General features: G+C 47.1%; 1 protein-coding gene across 1 annotated transcript in view; it reads left to right on the plus strand.

Annotated features, from left to right (window-relative positions):
• Nucleotides 1–24,647, plus strand: part of LOC138516876 (uncharacterized) — a 182,159-nt gene that overhangs the window by 71,222 nt on the left and 86,290 nt on the right. The gene's annotated exons all lie outside the window — the stretch shown is intronic.

The following is a 24,647-nucleotide window of genomic DNA, read 5'->3' on the forward strand; positions in this document are numbered from 1 at the left end:
CTACTATAGCCAGAGCCATTATATTATCAAGGCTTGATTACGGCAATGCCCTGTTGTTAGGGGCTTCCTCTAGGGATGTTTCCAGCTGTCAGGTGATTCAGAATAACGCGGTTAGGTTGGTCAAAAATCTGAAGAAAAGAGACCATGTCACTGCAGATAGAATAGCATTACACTGGCTTAGAGTAGAGGATCGTATAAAACTTAAAGCCCTCTGCCTGGTGCACAAATGCCTTTATGGCTCTGCTCCAGAGTATCTGAATAAGAGACAAGTGCCTCACACCCCCAGTAGAAGTCTCCGGTCCGGGGGCAAATGCCTGTTGATCGTTCCCAAGTTCAAGCTGAAATCAGGGTTGGGCAGCTCCTTCTTGGTTCAGGCGCCTAGCTTGTGGAATAGTATTCCGGAAATACGTAGGTCCGAAACAAACCTTCTTGCTTTCAGGAAGGACTTAAAAACATATCTCTTCAGATGATGAACTAGCATAGGATGGTTTAAGGACAACTTCATGGTTTAGCCTTGGGCTGGCCTCTTTCTGTGTTCTATGTTGTGTTTTCCGTTCGTTTAAGCGCCCTGATGCCCTCGGGCTACCGGCGCTATACAAAAGTGAAATACATACATACATACATACATACAGCGGCTTATTTTAGGACTTTATACAGCAAAATTAGCCCCCTACTGGGCGGCGCGATCCTATGTGGAGGGGACTTTAATTGTACATTAAATCCTAAAATGGACAGATCAGATGGTAAACCAGCCAAACCCACCCTGGCCGCAAAGGCGTTGCAGGCCCTGCTGAGAGATTTTGAACTCGAAGATGTCTGGAGGCAGCTACACCCAGCAGACAGGGAGTACTCACATTATGCGGCCCCAAATAACCTGCACACAAGGCTGGATTATATGTTCGTTGCTGCTGAGTTAGTAGGAGAAATGACGGGCGCAGAGTATAAGGCCAGAGTGCTTTCGGACCACTCCCCCTTGGTCCTGGAGTGGCGACACCAACCCCCTAGAGCACGAATCCCGACGTGGAAGCTCAGAGCTGAGGCCCTGCAGGACTCCGGATTCCGGGAGGACCTGAGGGAGGCGATCACCGAGTATTTCGCCATTAACACTGGAAGCGTTCAATCTGTGGGAACCATGTGGGAGGCATTCAAAGTAGTAGTGCGGGGTGTAGCCATATCAAAATCCAGAGGGCTCCAAGTGGGCATAGAACGGCAGTTGCAGGAAACGGAGAGAGAGTTGGAAGACATAATGCGTAATGGGGGTGTTAGGCAGAATCCTGTGCAGTTCCATAGGGAGCACTACACAAGATTAGGACTACAGGTGAGAGCAATACATCCCCTTTGGTACCAGTCTGTACCACAAAGATTTAGTTGGTAGCTGTGCCTGAGCAGTCAGACTTATCTCAAGAGGGAGATGAGCAGTATTCAGGGTTTACTCAATAGGCCTACAGTACTATGGCACAAGGAAACACTGACCAAAGCTTTGCATTAAAAAGTATATATATATTTATTTTATACACTTCTAGTTAAACACATCTATCACAGTTCTTAAAGCAAGTTAAATAAACCAGAGGAAAAATATACACACTCCCTAGTTAAATTGTAGACCAAGTGAAGCAGAGTGAAAACTGAGCAAAATGGCACAGTGAAAACCACACACAAGGGATACTCTAACAATTTCTCACAAGGGAGGGAAAGCACACGTTATATAGAAATAGCTTCTTACAAACCCTAGAAACACTTCCCATAAGTGTGTGAACCAGATTAAGCAATACAGTACATCAGTATAGGCAATACTTAAATGAAAACTGAGCAAAATGGCATTTCACAAGGTTTAGAAAGGGGAAGAAAAAGGTCATTATAAGAAGTAGGTGCATCAACACAGTTCTAGTTGAGAATCAATCTAAAGAAGGCAGTTCTAACAAATGTAGCCAGAGTCAGTAGGCCTGTGCCAGCGTCAGTGGTACAGGGCAAGGGCCCAGGAGCGAAATGTTCTTGTAGCTGCAGTCAAGTCTTTGGTTAATGATTTTGAAAAGCTGGATGCAGAAGTTGAAAGACAATGTTAAGAGAGAGGGGCGGCCAACCCAACAGGTAGGTAAAGGATTTAAAACACCTTTAGTGGTATCGCGAATAAAGGGCGGCCTGGCGGATCAATGTACCTTTAAAATGAAGAAGTGGCTCCTGCGGTGGCAGTTGTTCCTGGTAGTTCATGCAGTTCGGGTGATCCAGCAGAGGAAGAGAGGCTCTCGTCGTGGAGGAAGGTTCGAGCTACTGCATTACCCAGGGATGAAAACAGCCGCGGTGCTGCCCGACGAATATAAGGTACGCTCGTTTAAATCGCGGGCCGGGTGGACTGGTGCCTGGCTATCCGGCCTCCGAGTACAGGGTACAGGAGATTCGACCAAGGCAGGGCCGGGAAGCTGATTGGCAAACTGAATGGCCCCACCAGCTCAAGGGAAGAAGGCTCTTGCAGATGAAGATCTTCTCTCGTCGTGTGGAGAAAAAAGGTGAGACGCTGCAGCAGGGCTTCACCGGTGGTTCAGTCGTTGCAGATGTCTTTTGGCTTCTCTCCTCTTCGGCTTCTTAGTTCCAGTGGCAACGTCTTGCTCTTCCAGTCCTCAGGACCCTGCTTTTATGCAAAAAGATCCCCATTCATACAGCCTAGCTGTCACTCACACAGTGGAGTGGTCATCTTGGCGGGAGACCCTCCAGCCTATCAGGAAAGAGTGCAACATGGGTTGCTGAGGCAACCCTGTCCAGGGATCCTACTCCCCCTCCCACACAATGGACCCACCCCAGACTCAGTGGCGCCGACAGGAGGGCTTCTCGGCAGAAGCCCGCCAAACGGACGAACAAAGGATCCCCGACCTGGGTTAGGAGTTTAGAGAAAGACACGAGAAAGAAGTTATATTAAAGTGCTGGCAAATAAAACCTACCGGAGTAAAGCTAATATTAAAATACACCGGCGGTATGTTAGTGGCTGTCAGAAAAAGTGGTAGCCTCGAACAATGGGAAAATCCCATAGGAAAATATTTGCGGTTGAATATTTATGGTAGTAACCACTGCCACCAGCCAGAAACTTTTGAGAGAGGGACTGTACGGTACCCTCTCGAAAATGAACATAAGGGAAAAACTATTAACCCTTTCCAGTACCTCCATAGTAAGATGGTTTGTACTGGTTTAGTTCATAAAAATTGACTAGTAAAGTCAATTGGGACTTTACATGCCCTGTGAGACAGTAGTCAGTCCCAGGGTATGGAGTCTATGTTTGGGGGTCGCTACGACACCCTGTGTCACTGCACTGAGGGTGCTGTGTAACACATGTGAATAAAGATGGTTCCTATGGAGGGCAGAGAAACTCCATAGGCATTAAACACAAAAATAACCTAGAACACACATAGCAAAAATGCCTAAGAGTGGGAAAAAGAGTCTGACTCTTAGCAGAAGAAAAAAACAAACCCTTCAAATCCAGCAAAGTTGCTGGTGGACTCTATAGGTAAGGAAAATTAGCCATAAAATGAGAATTCTCCCTAACAGGGGGCACCTCTCAGAAGGATGAGGTAAGGATGAAGCTGCTAGAAGCCAGCAGTGAACACTGGGATAGATTATGTAAGTTGAGCTACAAGAAATATGTCGAAAGGCAGCATGCGGGAGGAGTCAAGCCGGGCAGATTGCTGGCCTGGTTATATAAAAATGAAACATCACAACCAGTGATCAGGGAAATCAGAGGGGACGAGGGCCAGATCTGGGACACCAAGGAGGGAGTAAACAAAGAGTTCCTTAGATACTATAAACGTCTTCATGAGGATGCAGGGGAAGAAATGGACCAAGAGATCCAGGAAACATTAGTATACTTAGGCTTGCCCACATTAGACGATCTGGAACGGGCAGACCCGGGCAGACCTGGACGCCCCAATTACCTCAGAAGAACTAGAGACAGTGATTCAGCACCTGCCCACATTCACAGCTCCGGGGTGGGACGGGCTCCCTAGCGAATTCTATAAAACATACAAAAAAGAGCTGCTCCCCCCGCTGCTGGCCTTGCTTAATGAGGCGTTTCAGCGCGGTAGGTTGCCGCAGCCCCTACGGGAGGCGGTGATCATCCCGCTCTTAAAACCAGGTAAGCCAAGCACAGACTGTGGGTCATACAGACCTCTATCGATGCTTAATCAGGACAGCAAAATCCTCACAGCAGTGCTGGCCAACAGGCTTAAGTGAGTAGTCATTGGCAGCCCTGACCAAACAGGCTGGAACATAACTGACAATCATAGGAGACTTCACCACATTATCGACCAAACAGGGAAGGACCCCGGCGAACTAGTAATTGTCTCGCTGGATGCAATTAGGGCCTTCGACTCAGTGAGATGGCCTTGGCTGCTAGCGACTCTGAGAGAATACGGGATGGGGCTGGGGTATCTGAGGTTGGTCAAAATGTTATACAGTTCCCTAATTGCAAGGGTCAAAACGAGTGCTACAATCTCAGATAAATGGCAACTCAGCAGAGTCACTAGACAGGGTTGCCCCTGGTCGCCTATGCTGTATATCCTTGCGTTGTAGCCATTGGCAGTCTGCCTCAGACAACAATATGGGGAGATAGGGATCCACACTGCAGGAGGTTCGCATCTCATAGCATTGTATGCTGATGATATACTCTTATATCTGCGCTTCCCAGAGGTAAACCTACAATATGTCCTGCAGGTGATGGAACGATACGCTACCCTCTCGGGCATAGCAGTAAATCGCAAGAAATCCAGCATGTTCCCCCTGGGGAGGTACAGACCCGCCCTATTGAGGAGCCTACCGGTTTTGCCAATACCCTGGTGAACCGAGACCTTTCGATACCTAGGTATTGAAATATACAACACAACAGGAGAAGAACACAAACACAATACGGAAAAGGCAGTTGAAGGTATTATGAATAGCATGGGATTTTGGTCTAGACTACCCCTGGCCAAGATGGGAAGAGCGGCTCTGATTAAGATGGTAGTCGTGCCCAGACTGATATACTTTTTTGTAAACATCCCGTATGTGATCCCTAAGTGCTTTTTTGTTTAATATGGCACAATTCCAGGAACAGGGTGGCCCTCTGGAATCTACAAAACTCGTGTGACAGGGGGGGTATAAACCTGCCGAATTTTGAGTTATATTACTTGGCGGGACAGCTGCAATATGTGGCCAGGTGGTTGTCTGAAGAAGAAACGGCTGAAGCCAGGGTGTTGTGTAAGGATCCTGCTCCCTACTTCCTTAGAGAGACAGCGTGGTTGCCTAAACCAAAGGTACTAAGAATGCGAGACTGTTGGTGCTTGGCTGGGAAATGTGGCGTAGAGCATGGCAAACTGTGGGAAACCCAGCCCCATTCTCCCTGCAGGTGCCATTAGTGGCGCTATGCGGGGAAGACTCCCAAATGATAAAAGGGGTCCGTAGATACTGGGAACCGATGGGCCTGGCTACCCTTGGAGATATATGGCAGGAGGGGGAGGCATTGGACTTTCAGAGACTAATAGAGGACACCGAGGTGCATAAAGACCAACATATTACTTATTCCAGAATCATTAAAAGGGTGCGAGAAAGGTGGCCTGAGGCAGTGCTTGCGCAACAACCTGATGCTACCATCGAGACGATGTATGATATCTCGGAGGGTGGGCATTAAATATCTTGCACATATGAGCTACTGGGGACTAGGGTGGGGAAGGAGTTGCTCCAACTGAGGCGAGATTGGGAAGAGGAGGTGGGAGAACCCATGTCGGATGGGCAATGGGATAGAGCCGAAAGGTATCATAAGAAGGTGTCCCGTAACGCGAGGCTTCAGCAGATTCAATTATATGTCACTCAGAGCATATTTGACCCCCAGTAGAATTGCCAAGTTTGGTGGCCCGGTGATACAGAAATGCCCTTGGTGCGGGGAGGAGGAAGCTGGGATGCTACACATGTTCTGGGCTTGCCCGGAGGTGGGAAGGTTTTGGACATAGCTGAAGATATGTCTAGCTGGAAAATGGATTACGCTGGATGTGGAGTCAGCTTGGGCATGCATGCTTGGGGGTTTTACCAGACCACGCAACCTGAGGCACATCAGCAAGATGAAGGACCTGGCCTACATCCTGGCCAAACCGAGTCTTACAATGTGCTGGAAAGCAGCCCATCGGCCTAGAATTGAGATGTGGTGGGCAGACCTCATGAAGTGGGCAGAGGCAGAAACGGCTGTCTGGTATGAAGCAGTCAGCAGGGGGGGGGTGGGACCCCTAATAGCATGGAGACAATTGGTGGCCTCAATGGTGGGTCCCACCCAGGCCGACCATAGCGATGATGATACGGAAGAGATAATGGCAAAAGATACGCCTGAAGATAAGCAGGACGATGACATGGATACAGGGGCTCGAGTTAAAGGTGTGGGAGGGGAGAGGACCGAAAAGTGTATTTTGTGATGTAATGTTGTGAAGCTTAAACATGGAAGTCCTCATTGTTTGTAATGTTTGGAGTGTTGTTTATAAAAGAATAAAAAATATTTAAATATATATATATATATATATATATATATATATATACACACAGATCTATGTGCTACCACAATTACCTTTAGATTCAGTAATAATGCACTAGCTGCTGACAGTCATTAAAAAGCATTACAATCCTTAGGCAAGGGTTAACCTTATAAACATGAATGAAGAAATGCAGGCAAAACAGGGGCAGAATCCTTTCTTTGGGAATACACATGCAATACTGTATGAGGATCCCCCTACCTGGGCAACCTGTGAGAAAAGGTTAAGGTGTATTTTACTTGGTATATTACAGCCCAGTCCAAATATGTTCATCAATTGTGTGCTTTGTTTTGTACAGATCTCACTACCCCAAAATACCTGGGAAGCCACAGGAGAACCGGATCCAAAACGAATCTGGGACCCCTGGATGAACCCTGAGGATGGAAGATGCTCTTTTGTCTTTGGGTGTCTTAGAAGGCAAAATGGTAGGCTTTCTCTGCTTTACTCAACGATGCCCCTCGAGGATCGACCCCCCTTGGAAGAAGGAGTTGCTGGCATGCTACACCAGCTGTGAATGCCCACTAAGAAGAAACTTGACAAGGCTTGGATGAAGAAGATAAGTCCTTTGGTTTCCGTGTGTGACTTTCTGTTGCGACGGGTACAGTGGCAGAAGTAGGTGTTGGGTTTTGGTATTTTGTGGTTGGCCGCCTTTCGGTTCTTCTTTACTGCAGCCGCAGCATCGATGACAGGATGGCTTCTGGAGACTTGGACTCGATCACTGAAATGCACTGTGGACCTTCACGAAGTCGGGACCTTCGGGACACTTTCTTCATGGTTTGGTGGTGGGAACCCCACAGGCAGCAGCACTCCTCTGCACGCAGCAAACCTGGACCTTCTCTGGCACAGGAAAGTGGACAGGTGTTGTGGCTGTCGTGCCCCTGGAAGAATTCTTGGGTTTGTTGGAACCTTGACAGCTCCGGGCGTCGGGCGACACTTTGCCAGGGTACCTCCTCTTCCGGGTGATACACAAGACTCTGGCTTCCCAGTGGTCACAAACACTCCTCCAGACCCTGGGTGATGCAGATGGACTTCTTGGCTTCAAGATGTCCCAGCACACCTCTTCTGGACCCACAAAGGCACCTCTTCAGGACGGCAGGCACACTGGACTGACTTCCAGGACACTTCGGGTGAAGAGCAGCAGTTGCGCAATGTCCCGTCGTAGCTACGGGAAGAGGTTGCCTGTCAAGGTCCTCTCTGGTCCCGTCCTTGAATTAGCAAAGCAGCTTTTGATTATTTTAACAGTTGCAGCAGCAGACTTTTTCCTCCAGCCAGATTCAGGATACAAGATTCTTGAGACATTAGCTTCTTTCTTCGGTTTTGACTTTCAGCTTCTGACTAGGAGCCCCCAAACCTCTGACAAGGAGGTGAGCACGGGGTCCCTTGTTATACAAAACTCTCTCCATTCACTCAGCCTGTGCTAGGCTCGGTCAGCCAGTCAAACACTAGTGCATTCATTAGGCAGCACCCAAACAGGCTCACAGGCATTCAGGCCATTCACTCAAAACCAGTCACCCAAAACACAGGATGTGTATCGGAGGAACCTCACAGCCTTTCAGAGCATACCCTGCATTAATTCCAGTTTCAATCAGGGCTGACTCAGGCATTGTTTCAAACAATAAAAACCAGACACCCACAACACAGAATTTGAATGGACTCCTCTCTCCATTCATTCAAGCTCCACCACAAGGGTATACCCTCCCAAAAAACTGTCCCTGAGACGGCTCCAGCTAGTCTGGCATGGCAGCCCCCAGAACCATATATCGTCTTTCCACCCAACAGCCATTCAGGGGAAGAGGACAAAGCCAGAGCTTCTCAGGACTTTGAGAAACAATGGGTAAAGGCAAAAGAAAGTAAGATGCTATAGTAGCCATCTTGCCTTAGTATCGGAATTCATTGATTCCTACGGCAGGGCCTGGGTATCCCAAAAATGAAGGAAATCCAGAGCTGCTTCAAAGTCAGCATGTAGTTGCCACCAGCATATCATTGGGAGCCATAAGGGTATGCCACGGTACTGTTCACCAAAGGGTAAAAATGAAGAGCTGCACTGCCAGGGGTCCAAATGGGACTTTTATTGCAGAAAACACACAGAAAACACACTCAGACAAGGGGCAGGACAAGGACATGGAGGCCATGACCTTGCAAAAGCATTTCCAGCATCACCTTCCTAGGGGGGACTAATCTCCCACTCGATTTTCACCCTCATCCGGAAGGTCAATATACCTTCTGGAAAGGCCATCTGCATTATCATGACTCTTCCCTGGTCTATGCTCAATGGTGAAGGCTAGCCCTTGCAGGCTGATGGACCACCTGAAATGCTTTGGATTTTCATCCTTCATCTTCATACGCCACTTTAAGAGCTTATGGTCAGTTTGTATCCTGAAGGCAGACCCAGTAAGGCAAGGTCAAAAATGACTAAGGCCCAAACTATGCTAAAGCACTTCATTTCAACAGAGGCCCACTGGAGTTCTCTATTTTTCAGTTGCCTAGTGATGCAAATTATGGGTTCTCTACCCCTTTGTTATCCAACTGTGACAAGAAGGTTCCAATTCCTGTATCATTGGCATCCGTTTGTACAATAAAGGGTCTGCTGTAGTCAGAAGCACAAAACACAGGTACCAGTCTTCAGACAAATTAACTTTTCTAGGCTGCTTGGGTCTGCCATGAGGTTTTTGCAGATCCCAGTGAGGCCCAAAAAAGGTCTCACCTAGGTTTGAGTAGTGGCAGTCTCCCAGTCCTGTACAGCTTGTACATTGCTGGGGAGAGGTTGGATTTGAACGCCCTCCCACCCCATGACCAAGGTAAGTGACCTTCCCCTGGCTATCTGGTACTTGGTGGCCTTGATAGTGAGGTTGGTCCTTTTCATGGCCTGCAACACCTTATCTGAATGAGCCAAATGTTCTTCCCAAGTGGAACTGTAGACAGAAATGTCATCTAGATAGACCGCCCAAACAGCCTTCAGTCCACTGAGAGCATGAGGGACTAACCCTTGAAAGGTGGCAGGGGCATTCTTCAACCCAAAGACCATAACCCTAAACTGGTAAAGCCCATCAGGTGTTGAGAATACTGTCCACTCCTTGGCCCGGTCAATCAGCGCTATCAGTCAATAGCCTGATGTGTGGTCAAAGGTGCTCACAAATATGCAGCACCATTTTTGTCCACAAGCTCATCAGCTTTGGGCAATGGGCGAGCCTCAGACTTGGTGACTGCATCGACTCCTCTGTAATACACACAAAACCTCCAATCCTTGGTACCTCCCTGGGAACTGGCCTTAGGAACAAGGAGCACAGGGCTTGACCATGGACGGGTTGGGGGTTCAATGGCACGCAAATCCAACATCTTGGTGACCTCTGCCTGGATGTGGTTCTTTACAGTGTCTGATATCTGTAGCATCTGCCTTTGACAGGTACTCTGTCACCAATGTCAATATCATGCCTGCACCATGGGGTGAGGCCTGGTGTCAGTAAGAACAGAGGGGCATACTGCTGAAACAAAGCCCTGCAGTCCCTCAGCTGCTCGGATGTCAGATCTGGAGAGAGAATCACTCCCTCCACTGTGCCATCCTGAGGGTTGCTTTGCTGCAAGTCAGGAAGGTATTCACTTCAACCGCCTCTTGCCCTGAGGCTAGCAGAAGGTATGAGACTTCCTATCTTTGGTGGTAAGGCTTGGCCTGTTAACATGGTAGACCTTGGGGGCTACCCGAGGGGTACCCATGTCAACCAGATAGTTGACTTCGCCCATCTTGGAGTGTTAGGGAGAATTCTCTCTTTAGGCTGAATTTCCTAACCTAGTGAGTCCCCCAGCAGCTTTGCTGGATTTCTGGAGTTTGTTTTTTTTCATCCTGCCAAGAGTGAGACTCTTTTCCTCCCACTCTTGGGCATGATTTGTGGCATTTCTTTGAATGTTAATGTGTTCTATGGGCTAAGGGGTCTTTTACTCCATAGGGTCTCATGTGTTTTGCTATGTGGGTTACACAGCACCCTCCGTGCCGTAACACTGGGATGTCCTAGGCGACCCCCACCATAGACTCCATACCCTGGGACTGAATACTGTCTCCCAGGGCATGTAAAGTCACCATTGGCTTTACTAGACCTAGATTTACTAACAGAACCAGTACAAACCATCCTATTGTGGACGTACTGGTAGGGGTAATTCGATTACCCCTGGGTCTGTTGTTCGAGGGGGCACTGTCCCGTCCCCCCTCGTCGAGTTTTGGCTGGTGGCAGTGGATACTGCTTTTTATATTCGACCGCGAATATATTCCTATGGGATTCTTCCCATTGTTCGAGGCTAATACTTTATCACATTAGTCTCTACCATACCGCCGGTTTATTTGTTTTAAATAAATTCACTGGTTGGTATTTTCTGCCAGAACTCGGTTTGTAAAATGGCGTATGTGTTCGCCTCTGTAACTCCGAACCAAAGGTTGAGCCCTTTGTTCCACTTTTGGCGGGCTTCTGCACAGAAGCCCTTCAGAGTGGTGCAATTCTGTCTGGGTACCACAGAGGGTGTGGGAGGGGGTTTAGGCACCCTGGACTGAGTTGCCTTTCCAACTCAAGTCCCACTCTGGTGTGATTGGCACAAGTGGTGAGCCGCCCCGCTCACCACTTAGCATGTTTGATTGACAGATAGGCTGAATGAATGGGGGTTTTCTGCATAAAAGCAGGGCTTTCGGGACTGGAACTCCAGAAGTCGCCACAGGACCTAAGAATCCGACGAGGGTAAAGCTGAGCCGACCTGCAACGACGACACCTCTGGTGGAGCCCTGCTGAACCGACTCACCACTTCCCAACGACAGAGGAGATCTCCCTGCTGGAGAGTCTTCTTCCCTTTGACTAGTGGGAACAACCAGTCCCTTGCTTTTTCTTCGCTTCCAGGACGTCTAGTGGTCGAATTGCCCGTGCTGAGCAATCCGGCAACCTGATAGCCACTAACCACTGTACCGTGACCAAAAGGTGGTGCATTGTGACTGAGCAGTCCGCGGCTGGTCTCTTCCCTGGTGGTGCAACGACCTTCAACTTTCCTCTACGACGAGATCATCCCATCTTCTGGCAAAGCCCTGACTTGCATCCACCACCAGGAACAACTGCCCTCGCCGGAGCTCTCTCTTCACTTTCAAGGTACTGTGTCCGCCTGGCTTCCCTTGTGACGGTTAGCGTGAGGTGTCTTAAATCCTTACCTTTCCACTGAGTCGCCTCCAGACCTTCTTAACTTTTGTTCTAAAACTGGTCCAACCTTTCTGTGACATTTTGCTACAAAGACTTGAAGTGCATTTCCACTGTGATACTTTTGGGACATACCGCCTTGCCTCTCTCCGAGTGGGCCTGGCCTCTGAACTTTGTGATCTACAGTAGACCCTGCCTTGCTTGCCTTGCATTTGCTTCGTAAAAGTGTTGGTACTGAGTTGGTTTCTTACCCTTTCCTCTCCCTTTCTAACGAATATTAGAGTGCCATCTAGGCGAAGCACTCACCTCTGTCTGCAAATAAGAGGTGTCTTGAACCTAGACTTGTCGAAATATTGTTATGGGATTAATATATACTTATAGTAACTGTGATTGAAGTTGTTTGCCATATTAGTGCCAGTGTGTTTTTCATAGATGTGTTTTTAAATAAATAATTATATATCTTTACACCCAAGCTCTGATCCGTGTCTGCTTGTTCTACTGTGTAAATTGCCCTATCTTGTATACTCCAAATACTGCCTAACTCTTCTTGAGGGAAGTCTGACTGCTCAGCCACAGCTACTAGGTAAATCTGGGTGGTGCAGGCTGCTACCATTGGGTTTACTGCAAACTCCTGTAGTCTTAAACCTTTTGCAGTGGTCCCAGAGGGAACTGCACAGGTTTCTGCCTAACATGGAGATCATCCTAAAGGGTCCAGTCCACTTATCTGCCAAAGTCTGAAGCTTGGTGGGCTTCATAACAAGGATCTCCTGGCCAGGAGTCCAGTCCAGCAGAGAGGCCTTAGGGTCATGCCAGTACTTGTTCCACTCCTGGTTGGCCTTGACATCTGCTGATGCCTGGCCCATCATCTGTGTCATCCTCCTTCAGCGGTCCAACACATAGGGCCTCATTACTGTTAGCGCCATGGCTGCCTCCAAACTCGTTCCGACTCCGCCCTGGTGAATGGAGCAATTACCGGTCCATTCCAAGGTTGGCAGGACCGGTAATTCCCCATTCACCAGGGCCCTTCCCCATTCCCATTGAGCCCCTATAGGGCTCAATGGGAATGGGGAAGGCGCTAATAACGGTACCGTAAATTGCGGTACCGTTATTAGCTCCAGAGTCCCTTTGCGGGTCCCGCCCTTAACGCCTGGAAAAACCAGGCGTTAAGGGAGGACCCGCAATGGGAACTCTTAGTAGGGCGGTAAGGGATTACCAGCACTGGTGCCCTTACCGGTGCCGGTAATCCCTTACCGCCCGCCTCGTAATGAGGCCCATAGTCCCCATGACCTTGGCAGGACCTGGAGGAGTGGCGTCCAAGGCTTTTCTAACTAAGGAGAGGGGCCCAGTCACTGGATGTACAAAGATGCACTCAAAGGGGCTGGAACCAACACCCCCATGAGGTACCTCTCTATAGGCAAACAGCAGGCATGATAACAGAACATTTCCTTCTCAGGGGATCTTCCAAAGCGCCCAGCATGCCTTTGAGAGTTTTACTAAATCTCCCAATCAGACTATTGGTCTGGGGGTGGTAGGATGTAGAGAACCTGTTACACCACACTCCTTCCACATTGCTTGCATCTAACTAGACAGGGGGTTGGATCCCCTCCAGAGACTACCTCTTTAGGGAAACCCACTCTACTGAAAATGCCCAGGAGAGCCCTGGTAACCACCTTGACAGTTATGATCCAAAAGGGTATTGTTTCAGGGTGCCTGGTGGCATGATCAACCAGTACCAGGATGAACCTGGGTGCACCTGATGTAGAAGGGTCTAAGGTACCAACAATGTTGATGCCAACCCTTTCAATCGGGTGCCAATAACTGGCAAATGCTGCAGTGGGGTAATGTCACTGCCTCCAGTCTTGCCAGATAACTGATAAGTGGGGTAGGTCTTGCAGAAGACTTCCACTTCTACCCCCATCATTGACCAGTAAAAGTGAGCTATGCGCATTTGCTTGGCGCCAGGATGAACAGCTAAAAGCACCTCACGGGCCAACTCCAAAAGGAAGTGCCTGTATACCTTGGGTAAATCCAACCTTTTAACTGCACTGGGTTCTGGCTCAGCGGGCTAACTATACAGGAACTCACCCTCCCAATAAATCTTAAATGACCAAGGCACTTCACCTTGTGCCTGAGCCTGTTTCCTGAGACCCTCAAGAGAGTGGCACTCTCTCTGACCTTTACAAAAATCTGCCCCAGAGGGTCCACCTTCAGCCAGCAAGCACTGAAGGCCAGGGTGATCCTCTGGGGAAAGTACCTCTCCACGAGGAGGGTCCTCTGACTCTTCTCCCTCAGGATATGAGTCTAGGGTCACCACTGAGCCCAGTCCCCCAGAATTAGCTAAACTGTATAGCATAAGCATTTTCGCTAAATCAGGAAGAACAGACTTAGAAGATAGGATATGTCCACAGTATACATCAGTACTTTCAGAAGAGTTCTTCATAGACTTTATAAGCTTCGGCGTCCAGCATGGGATGAGTCTCTTTACCCCCAGAATGATTTGGAAGGTTGTCACCCTGTGGGGCAGTGGGTAAGTGATGGTTTGCCTCAGATTAACGTCCATGTCCCCAGGAGGGGAGTTCCTCCCCATGAGGTCCTCCCACACGTGACCACCCCTAGCAGGACTTTTCGAATAGCAGCCACACCATACTATCCTCATGGAAAGGGGCTCCCCTCTGAGGAGAAGTGGCAAGAGTAAGTGAATCATCACAGCATCAAGGGTAAAACAAGGATGACAAGTGTAATTGCCAGGTTAGTCTGACCTAAATTGTGCAGCCAGTCTGGACATAATTTCATACGGTAGCATGACATTTTTACAGGTAAAGCCAACAGGGGTAAGCCAGCATGGTCATGTTTTCATATAGTATTATTACTGGCATTATGTGCATATCAAATATGAGTTGTTCTTACATGAGAATACTAATATATTCTGGTGCAGCCAACATGGGCAGGTATGGGAACAGCTATAAGGAACATGTTTTTATACTGGTAAATGTTGTGGTAAAAGGCATCATGGAAATGCTCCTGTGCATTGTTGGTGACTTATGCACTTTTTCATGAAAACCGATTGCAAATTGTGTGGCTTTCATCTACTTGTTCATGGCAATTTTGTTGTAAAAGGTACCATTTTAAACCAATAGTTTGAAAAGAATTCTAGGGGGTGGAGGTCCTGTAAGTTAAGGCTTCTTTACTATGCTTGGTCAGTTCTGCATATTTAATGGAAACATTTACACCCCCCTTATTAAAAAAGTTACCAGTCGTCACAAATAGTTATCTTACACGAGTGTGTGCACACGCGTGTGTGCCTCTGTGTTTGGCCATTTGTACTTGTGTAAAGTACAGATACGAATGGAATAAGATATTCTATTTATGCCCTGAAAATGGTTGCATACTATTTTATGAAAAACATGGTATCTACAGGCAGTCCAAGTCAGACTCAGATCATCTGAGGGAGTCTCTGTGATTGTCTAGCATTCGCTCTGATCCTTGGGGTGCAGCCAAGCAGCTCTAAAATTGCAAACAACCATAGACAGTCTAAAATTCTTATATAAATATATTTGTCTGAATTAGATACAACATTGGTGTACATTTCAATTGGTCAGTTACAAATGGTTTTAACTGGATTCTGTTGCAGCATGTGGGGTTTTGACATTGGGACAGGGCAAAAACAACAAGACCTCTACTTATAAAGTAAAAAATGACAAACAATGATTTGCCTGCCCTAGCAAAGGCGCGTAGCTCACTTTTACTGGCCAAAAATGACAAACCATAATCTGCCTGCCTTTGCCTCCCTATAGTGAATTTTGTTCAAAGTACCTGCAAGACAACTTAATAACCTAACAAACAATTATTACAACAGGACGAAATTGCAAAGAACACACATATTTATTTTCTATCATTTGCATAGGTTATCTGATTGAGTGGTAAAGTATATGTTAGAAACTGAATCTTGTAGAAGTCAATTGACATATCCCTGCCTTGCTGTAAACATGCTCTACTGTATCATGCTTTTCACCAGAAAGGTTGGAGTTCCAATAGAAATCCCATTTAACTATCTCTAAATGGTTTCTAATGGATCCAGTTGCTAAGAGATGGGTGTGTGCACAATTCTTTTTATTGTACCGTACATTATATTGTTAAAACCCATACGCTTCAACTGGATCCAGTAGAAATAATTTCTTGATTGTCCATTGAAACTTTACCAGCTAAATCTACTCACAGATGACATGGAACCATTTGTGATATTCACCCCTACCGTAGCCAGCTTCTGTCATCTAAGGATTTTTTAAATTTGTATGCATTGTTTCCTGTTGGAAATGTCTCTTTACCTTTGTCATGTTGTTCAGTTGCTAACATATGAGTTTTTGCGAATATGCACAACTACTGTGAAAACATTTTAGTGGTGACTTTTGTCCTTCGCTGTTTACTGCACCACCCATCCTTCCATGACCAAACATCTGAAGATTGTGCCACGTGAGCTCCCAATCTATCCCTTGCTAATCACTGAGAAGGGTCTTCTTCACCCTTCTTCACATCACCCCTTCTCTTTCTCTCACCCTCTCTTTTCCCCACTCTTCATTGTCTCACTCCTCATAGACCCTCTTAGCTATGCCTACAGCAAAACAAAACCAGTTGCAGTGAGGCATACTGATAGCCTCTTCCAGCCTGGACAAAGTGTTTCTAGACCACAAGTGACCATACATGGCTCTGCATAGTTGGAGTGGGGGGAGGCGTTCATCACATCAATGTCTCTCTTTCCTCCTCTGTTTTTCCTTCCTCCTTTAAACATGCCACAATTATTCCCATCTTGTAAAAACCTTCTCTTAACCCCTCTCCCCTCGAATGTCTGTCCCACCTCCCTGTTGCTTTTTTTCTGTCCAAACTCCTGGAGCAAACTGTCTACTCTCAAGCGTCTTATTTCTACATCTTCAAACTTTTCTCCCACTGCTCTAGTCTGGTTTCCAACCTGCTCACTCTACTGAAACCATCTTTCTAAATATATATCTGACTCACGTCATACTAAACATTAAAATGCAAGTCTAGCTACATAATAATACTTATCATGCTTGCTTTATCAATCATTCCTAGTAAAACATGCCATGCCTGCTCCATGGAGCCCCAGTGCCTTGCACTCCGACATAATCACATTAATGATGAATGTTTCCCCAGGGTACAGCCATGACATTTTTCACTGGGTATAGATGCCCAGTAAAAACTGCCATGCCCCCCCCCTGTGGAACTGCAACAAATCGACCTTAGGCCTAGCCCCGCCTGGGTGACCATGTTTTCAAAGAATCTACCTCGGGAGGGTGGGGGTGAATGTGTTGTAATCTGACTCCCGTTACTACCTCAGGATCTCAGGGCGGTGTGCACTGTGTTACCACAAAATATGGGACATACACGACAAACCAAACACTAAGAAATGACACGAAATGAGATAACAATAACATGAGGAAAAGAAAACACAGGAATCGATTCAACAATAAAAACACTTTTATTCATGCACAGCTATACATGATGCAAACACTACTAGCAAAACAAATTTGAAACCCTCTCTGCATAGGTTCTAACTATAATGCAATAATGCAAATCTATAATGCCACTACAATGCTAATAACAATGCATGCCTAATAACAACAAATGCAGCCTAATAACAATTCGCAAGCATCAGCATTTTTCTCTCTCATCACCACATAATGACACTCTCTATGTGTGTGCCTATCTCCCCTTCTGCCACTATGTGTCAACAACCCATCTCTAATGTCTGCAAATCTCAACAACAGAGCTTCCCACTCAACAGGCCTTTACTCCCCTTTTTTGCATGAACTGCAGGCAGCCCCCACCGATCTGCATCGGGCTGAACGCGAGCCTCACACTGGGCCTCTCTCTCTCTCTCTTGGCCTCTCAGTGGTCTGCATCTGCTGCATCTGCTGTCCCTGCCAGATCGATCTCGAACTCTGCTCTCATCTGCTCTCCCAGCTGCTCTCCCAAGCTGCATCTCTGCCAAAGCCATCCCATTCTCCATCCGATTCTGATCTAATTCTAATTCTGCTGGAAGCATGCTCACGGTTATAATGTTAAATGACATATATCTCTATGGTAACATCCTCTTATGCAAGCATGCATTTCAAATTCTAGCAAGCGTCAAACTGTCTCCGTATGCATGTAATGTCCCACTATGTTCTCTTGTCACCGTGACATTACAAAACAAGTCCATACTGCTTTCAAACTGCGTATCTGTCTGTGTATGTGCATGTGGCCATGGCCTTCTCTGTGTGTTAAAAAACCATGCTCTGAGCTTCAGCTAAAATTCTTCTCTCCCTGTGCATAAAGCACTCACTCACTGCGGTTCTCCCCACCTTTCTGTCTGTCTGCACTGTTTGCGAACAAGGCCCAAGGATGCTGATTAAGCCAGGCCCGTCTCATTCGGTTCTACTCAGGCAAAGGCGACCTGATCTGTTGACATCTTCGATTCACAGTCTACCATAACAACTCTTCCGCGCACAGAGTGGAGCTGCTTCTCTGTGTCAGAATGGCTTCAAAATGACACAGGCCTCATGCGTTCATTCTAGCGTTTAGCACTTTCTCTCAAACCCAAGCGCTACATAATGTGGACTCATATACATAATTTGTGCGTGTCTAATTGCATACATAATAACATATGTCTAAACATGTATGAGCGTGCCCTTCATATAACAAGGCCTATTTCTATCTTCAAAATGCATACAAATGGCTTTGTCTGCAGCATAGCATATATGCATATAATGGATAACTAATGTCACTACTCAGAATGAATGATGGATAAATGAATTACTAAATGAATTACTAATGATAACATAACAGGCAAGCATAATATCTGGTTTTGAGTGTGTACAAGGTGTTGGTGGGCCCAATCACAGTATTTTTTTTATTGGGCATCTATCAGATGCCTATTAATAAATTGCATTATTGCCCTCATTGCCCTCCAGTGCCTTACATGCACAGATAATGAATTATGTGTACATGCAAGAGGTTGGCTTAAGGGTCAGGCTTGACATTACATGTGAGGCGCTAGGCCCCAGTGCCTCACATGCACATGATGAATGTGATTGTGTGTATGCGAGGCACTGGGGGGCACAGGGGTCAAGCATGGTATTTTTTACTAGACATCTATCATAGATGCCGGGTAAATAAATTACACGCCAGTCCCCTGGGGCCCAATCTCCTCACATATGCATTCAATCAATGTGGTTCTGTGTGTATGCCAGGCACTGTGGGCTTAGGGGGCAGCCATGGTATTTTCTTACTGGACATCTATTGTAGATGTCCAGTAACAAAATGCCATCCCTGTCCCATGGGCCCCACAGTGCCAAACACACACATACAATAAAAGTGATTATGTGTGTATGCAAGGTGCTGGAAAGCCAGGGGGCAGGCATGGTATTTATTTTTACCAGACATCTATCATAAATGTCCAGCAAAACAATACCATCCCCACAGCACCGTAGAAGTAGAGCTGATTTTGGTCGATGGGGAGAGGGGTCGTGCAACAAAGGCCTTTGTTGTACAATTCTCCTCCCCCCCAACGCCAAAATCAGCTCGTACCAGCACAAACGCACACACACATTTACACAACATACACACAGCAAGCATTATCTGTCTCAATCACATTCTCATTGTGTGCGTGTGTTAGGCAGGAGCGCCCCCTTGCACGTACAGACATGCAGTTCCCCAGCCAGTATTTCCAAAAAACGCTCCCAGTCTTGCATGGCTCATTGAGCTTGCATGACTACAGAATTGTAACTGTCAAGGGGACACCGTGTTTCCCTTAGACAGTTCAGAGCGCTTCCTCAGCTGAAAAAAAACAGCTGAGGGAGCGCTCAGTATCTTACTGGGCTGGCTCCTCCCCATAATGGGTGAGAGGGGATCCAAAACCCGGTGGGTCAATGCCCCCTCGCCCATTATGGCAGAGCCACCCCTAAAGTGCCCCATGCCTGAATAGCAGACAGGCAGTCAGAAATGAGAGAGGAAGAGGAGGCAGAGGAGGGGAGCTTGAAAGAGAGCTGTGTGTCATTGGCATAACACTGGACGTTAGGAGAGGAGGTAGAGATCAAAAGGGCTAGAGGGTCCAGGTAGATATTGAAAAGCCAGGGCAAATGGATAGAGCCGGTGAGGTACACCACAGGTGGAAAGATAAATGGGGGGAGAAAAGGGTAAAGTTGAACCTGTGAAGTTGGTCCAAGAGAAAGGAGGTCAGCCAGTCCAGAGGAAGAGTTGGAGTCATGATTAGTGAGCAGGTCTTCATGTTTGATCAGAAGAGCAGTTTCTGTGCCTCTGGCAGCTCTGAAACCAGACTTGTGGTCGTGAAGGCAACAAACAGATTCAGTGTGGTGGATAAACTGGGAGAAGGCCTGCTTTTCCCAAGAGTTTGTCCTGGAAGGCGGTAATGGCGATAGGGTGGTAGTTTGCCAGACGGGAGGGGTCATCAGAAAGTTTTTGGAGCAGAGGGTGCACAAGGGAGTGCTTGAAGGGTGAGGGGAAGGATCCAGTGGCAAAGTAATGATTGCAGAAATCGGCCAAGGCTGGAGCAAGAGAGACAATGTTTTCATAGATAGTTCTGGAGAAGCAGGGGAGCACCTATTTGGATGGGACTTGTGTTTGTTTTGTTGTTTTTAAAACCATCTGGAATGGTCTCTCTGCCCGTCTCACCCTTGGGCCAGACCTCCTTAAATTCCAGATGCTCCTCAACACTTTTCTTTTCTCCTCCTCTTTCTCGCTTCCTCTCCCCTGCTAACTGTCCCTGGTCACACCTGATGAGGTCTCTAGACAAGTCTGGTCTATGAAAGCCTCTTCCAAACAGGTGGACCCCTGCCCCTCCAAAACCATCAACGACAATATTGACACTCTCGCTCCAGCCTTGGCTGACTTCTGCAACCTCTCTTTTGCCACTGTCAGTTTCCCCTGTCCTCTCAAGCACTCTCTTGTGCACCCTCTGCTCAAAGAAACCTCAGCAGACCCGTCTATTCCAGCAAACTATCGCCCGATCTCCATCACCGCTTTCCGGGGATAATTCCTGGAGAAGCTGGCTATCACCCAACTTACCCTCCACACTGAATCTGTTGGTTTCTCCATGACCATCAGTCTGGCTTTAGAGCATCCAGAGGCACTAGAACTGCTCTTCTGAACACCTGTGAAGACCTGCTCTCAAATCTTGACTCTAACTCTCCCTCTGTCCTCATTCTTCTTGACCTCGCTTCTGCTTTCGACACAGTAAACAGTCTTCTCTCCAAGGCTCTTAGGTAGATCATTGTATCTGGATCTCCCAAAACAGTTTAAGTAAAAACAATAAATTAACTAAAATACTGAGCTCCTATTATGAAGAATTAAAAGAGATGTTTCTTTATTTCTGACAGGTTGCACTGAGGCACAGTCTTGTCATACTTGTCATACTTGTCATAATGCTTCACAAATGCATAACCATGCTCCACCAAAGGTTTACTGTTTTAATTCACTACATACAAACAATATTGATCCCATTTACCAGCTAAGCCTTTAATATTTACATATTTCACAAAAGGTAGCAGGCACTCCTCTACAGAGAGAACATGGCATGATAACCTGTTCCGAGGTGAGAGTTTGCAGCACACGCTTTTTGCTCACTGTACCTTTCACAGATGGGAAATATCCATTTGCATATCAGTCTTTGTCCCGCCCACATGGGCAGTCCAGCACCGAAATGCTATGGCAATTCCTCTCTGAACAAGAGTACCAACAGCAACCCCATACACGTGTTTCAGCCTTGTTGGGCCTCATCAGTGAGGTGAAGCTGTGCCTCTCTGGGCACAGTGAGCAGGGAGTCCACGTCTGGTTGCCCCCAGGTGACTCAGGGTGACCAACCCCAAGTTCCTTGCAAATACTTCAAAAAAGGTAGCAGGCGCTCCTCTCCAGAAAGAACATGGCCTGATAACCTGTTCTGAGATGAGATAATGTGGAACTCTGTCACTGTGTGATCTTGAGCGGTTTCCAGTGTCGTAGATCGGACATCTATAGGAACAAATGTGCATTTTGTAATGCTATTTGCAGTTGGTGATCCTCTTTTTCCACAGGTTCTTATCTGTCCACCTGTATCTGAAGACAGTTCTTAGAGCCAGTTTGTGGGGATGATACCTCTTTGGTCTTTGTATGATCTGGCTTACATGTTTGGGGTCTAGGAATTTCTCTATCTGGGTCAGTCTCCATATCTTCACTGTCAGACTCAGGGTTTCTTGTGACCAAGTTTTCATTGGGAGGGATGCCCCAAATCCTGAAACAGAAGATGTCCTTACCTGAATCCTCTGGGGATTCTTCTCTCTCAAAGGGGGTGATTTGATTTCCTTTCCCCTCAAAGTGAGTTTTTCTTCAGGATCTTCTACCTACCCTCAGTTCTTTGGGTTCTAGCTCCCAGAGAGTGGAAGAGTCAGTATCCGGTAGCAGGATTTCTAGGGGATGTTTTCATGCAAGAAAAGAAAACTTCCCCCAGAGCTTGGCATCTCCCTTCCACCAGGGTCTCATACCCAGTCACCTGTTGATTTTCTGGACTTTCCATCAGTCATTCCGCCCCCCCGGGTCATCTGACCCATGTGTTAGGGCAGTTTGAGGAACATGGTTGGTCTGATGGTTTGACTGAGCCCTCGTCATGCGCTACAAGTCTTCAGTCAATCGTTGGACCTGTCGCTCCAATAGTGTAACCTTTTCCCTTCATTCAGGGTTATAGGGAGGTCTTTGCTCATACCTCTGTTGCTCCCTAAAATGGTAGCTATCCCTGCTAGCGAAGTAACTCGGGTATGGAAAATTCCCCTGTCATTTTCTGTCCTTATTCTCCCTTCTCCTTGTTTCAGGGATCTATTGTCCTGGAACCAGGGAGAAGGAGGAGGATTGTTTTGACAAATAGGGTTTGGAAGGTGCCTGTTTGAAAAATTAATGTTGGGAGGTGACATGTTACTCTTTTCCTGTGGGAAATTAGAAGGGAGACTCCCAGAGGAAGTACTCACCTGGTTTAAATTACTTCCTGGTTTAAATTTCCCCTTTGTGCCAGAGAGTGTAAATAAACCCTGGGATCCGCCTTGTACCTTTATACCAAGGACCGATGTAAATATTAATATTTACAGTTCATTGATTACATTGGAAAGGGGACCAACATGACTGTCCTCCATGCCTCCGTACTCAGTCACTTCCGACTGAAGCACTCCGCCCTTACCTGACAATCAACAACAACTCCCCAATTCAAAGAACCTTCCGCTTGATCGTCAAGACCGGACAAATCTTCCAGCTTCTCAAGAAACCAAGACTGAACCATGACAATCTCAGCAACTACCGCCCCATCACGCATCTTCCCTTCCTTGAGCAAGGAGTAGCTACGCAACTCCTCCAATACACTGAAGCCAAAAACCTCCTTCAATCCTTCCAGTCTGGCTTTAGAACCAGATGCAGTGCAGAACTGGCCACCATCAAGTTGTTTGATGATGCTCTTTAAAGCCTTGTTGATGGACATCCTTGCCTCCTGGTTCTCCTTGACCTCTCAGCAGCATTTGACCAGACACTCATCCACAATCTACATCAGCGCGTGGGGATCAGTGAGATCGTCCTCAGCTGGTTCAAATCGTACCTTGCTAATCACCACCAGAAGTACAAATTAATTCCTTCAGATCACCAACTCTAACCCATCTCATGTGGAGTCCTGCAAGGATCTATGCTCTCTCCTGTGATCTTAAATCTTTACATGGAGCCCTCTTTGCTCCATACAACATCCACATACACCAATACACAGATGACACGCAGCTCTCCCTCAAGATATCCTCCATCGAAGACATCCACAGGATGAAGGCCTGCCTCTCATTGATCCAGTCGTGGATGTCCAGAGTTTACCTGAAGCTCAACCCCTCCAAGACTGAATTCTAACTGCTGACCAACAACATCGAACACCCAGATATCCAGACCTGGCTCTCTGCTATGCACATCGAGGACTTCACACCCAGCAGGCCACCTGCGCCAAGTCCCTTGGGTTCGACATCGACAGAAACCTCTCCTTCAAACAGCACAGAGCAAGGAAGACACAAATGGCTTGGTACCAACTTTCTCTCCTGCAAAAAAGCCAGCCCTCATCTCAGAAAATAACTTCTGATCTGCTTTCTAAGCCTTAATCCTCTCCCACCTGGATGGTGGTAATGCCCTTTTCGAAGGCCTTCCGGCGGCTCCCCTGAGATGTGCCCTGCATGCTGCAGCATGACTATTCAAAGGACTCTGCAAATTCAACCACATCACCCTGACCCTCATCGAACTACATCGAACTACACTGGCTACTGCTGCAAGCCCATATCATGCCGGCTCACAGCTGAAAACATTACTCCTTTCCCTAAAGTACCTGCACTCCAGGCTCCTTTCTCGCAGGACCCTGATACCCTCGCCAGCTCCTTCAAGCTAGCCATTACCCAAGCGGTCGACTCTATTGCTCCCCTCACTCTCAGGAAAGCCAAGAAAGCCAAGCACACCAATGCCTGGTTCTCCCAGGATTTGCTCCAAATGCATGCTGAAAAACGTGCCGCCCAAGCAACCTGGAAAGCCATACCTAATGATACTACCAAACTAGCTTTCAAGACCATCTCCAAAGACCACAAATCTGCCATAACCAAAGCTAAAGCTAACTCCTTCAACACAAGGATAGTCAATGCCAAACCTGGCACTAAGGAAATCTTCGCCATCTTTAGGGAGCTAGAAACACCATCCTCCCCGCCACCCACCCTCTTGAAGGATGAAAAATGGTGTAATGACATCCATGGGCTGTAGTGCGCTATACAAATGTAATAAATAAATAAATAAATCTTCAAATCCTACTGCATCATCTATATGGCTGTCTTCCTGAAGTCCCAAGCTACCTCACTGAGAAACTCAGAATCTCTGGAGGCCTACAGTCCACCAGAAGTAAAGACATGTGCAGGCG

The sequence above is a fragment of the Ambystoma mexicanum genome, chromosome 6q, assembly GCF_040938575.1.
Source record: "Ambystoma mexicanum isolate Mex_15411 chromosome 6q, UKY_AmexF1_1, whole genome shotgun sequence".
Taxonomy (NCBI): Eukaryota; Metazoa; Chordata; class Amphibia; order Caudata; family Ambystomatidae; genus Ambystoma; species Ambystoma mexicanum.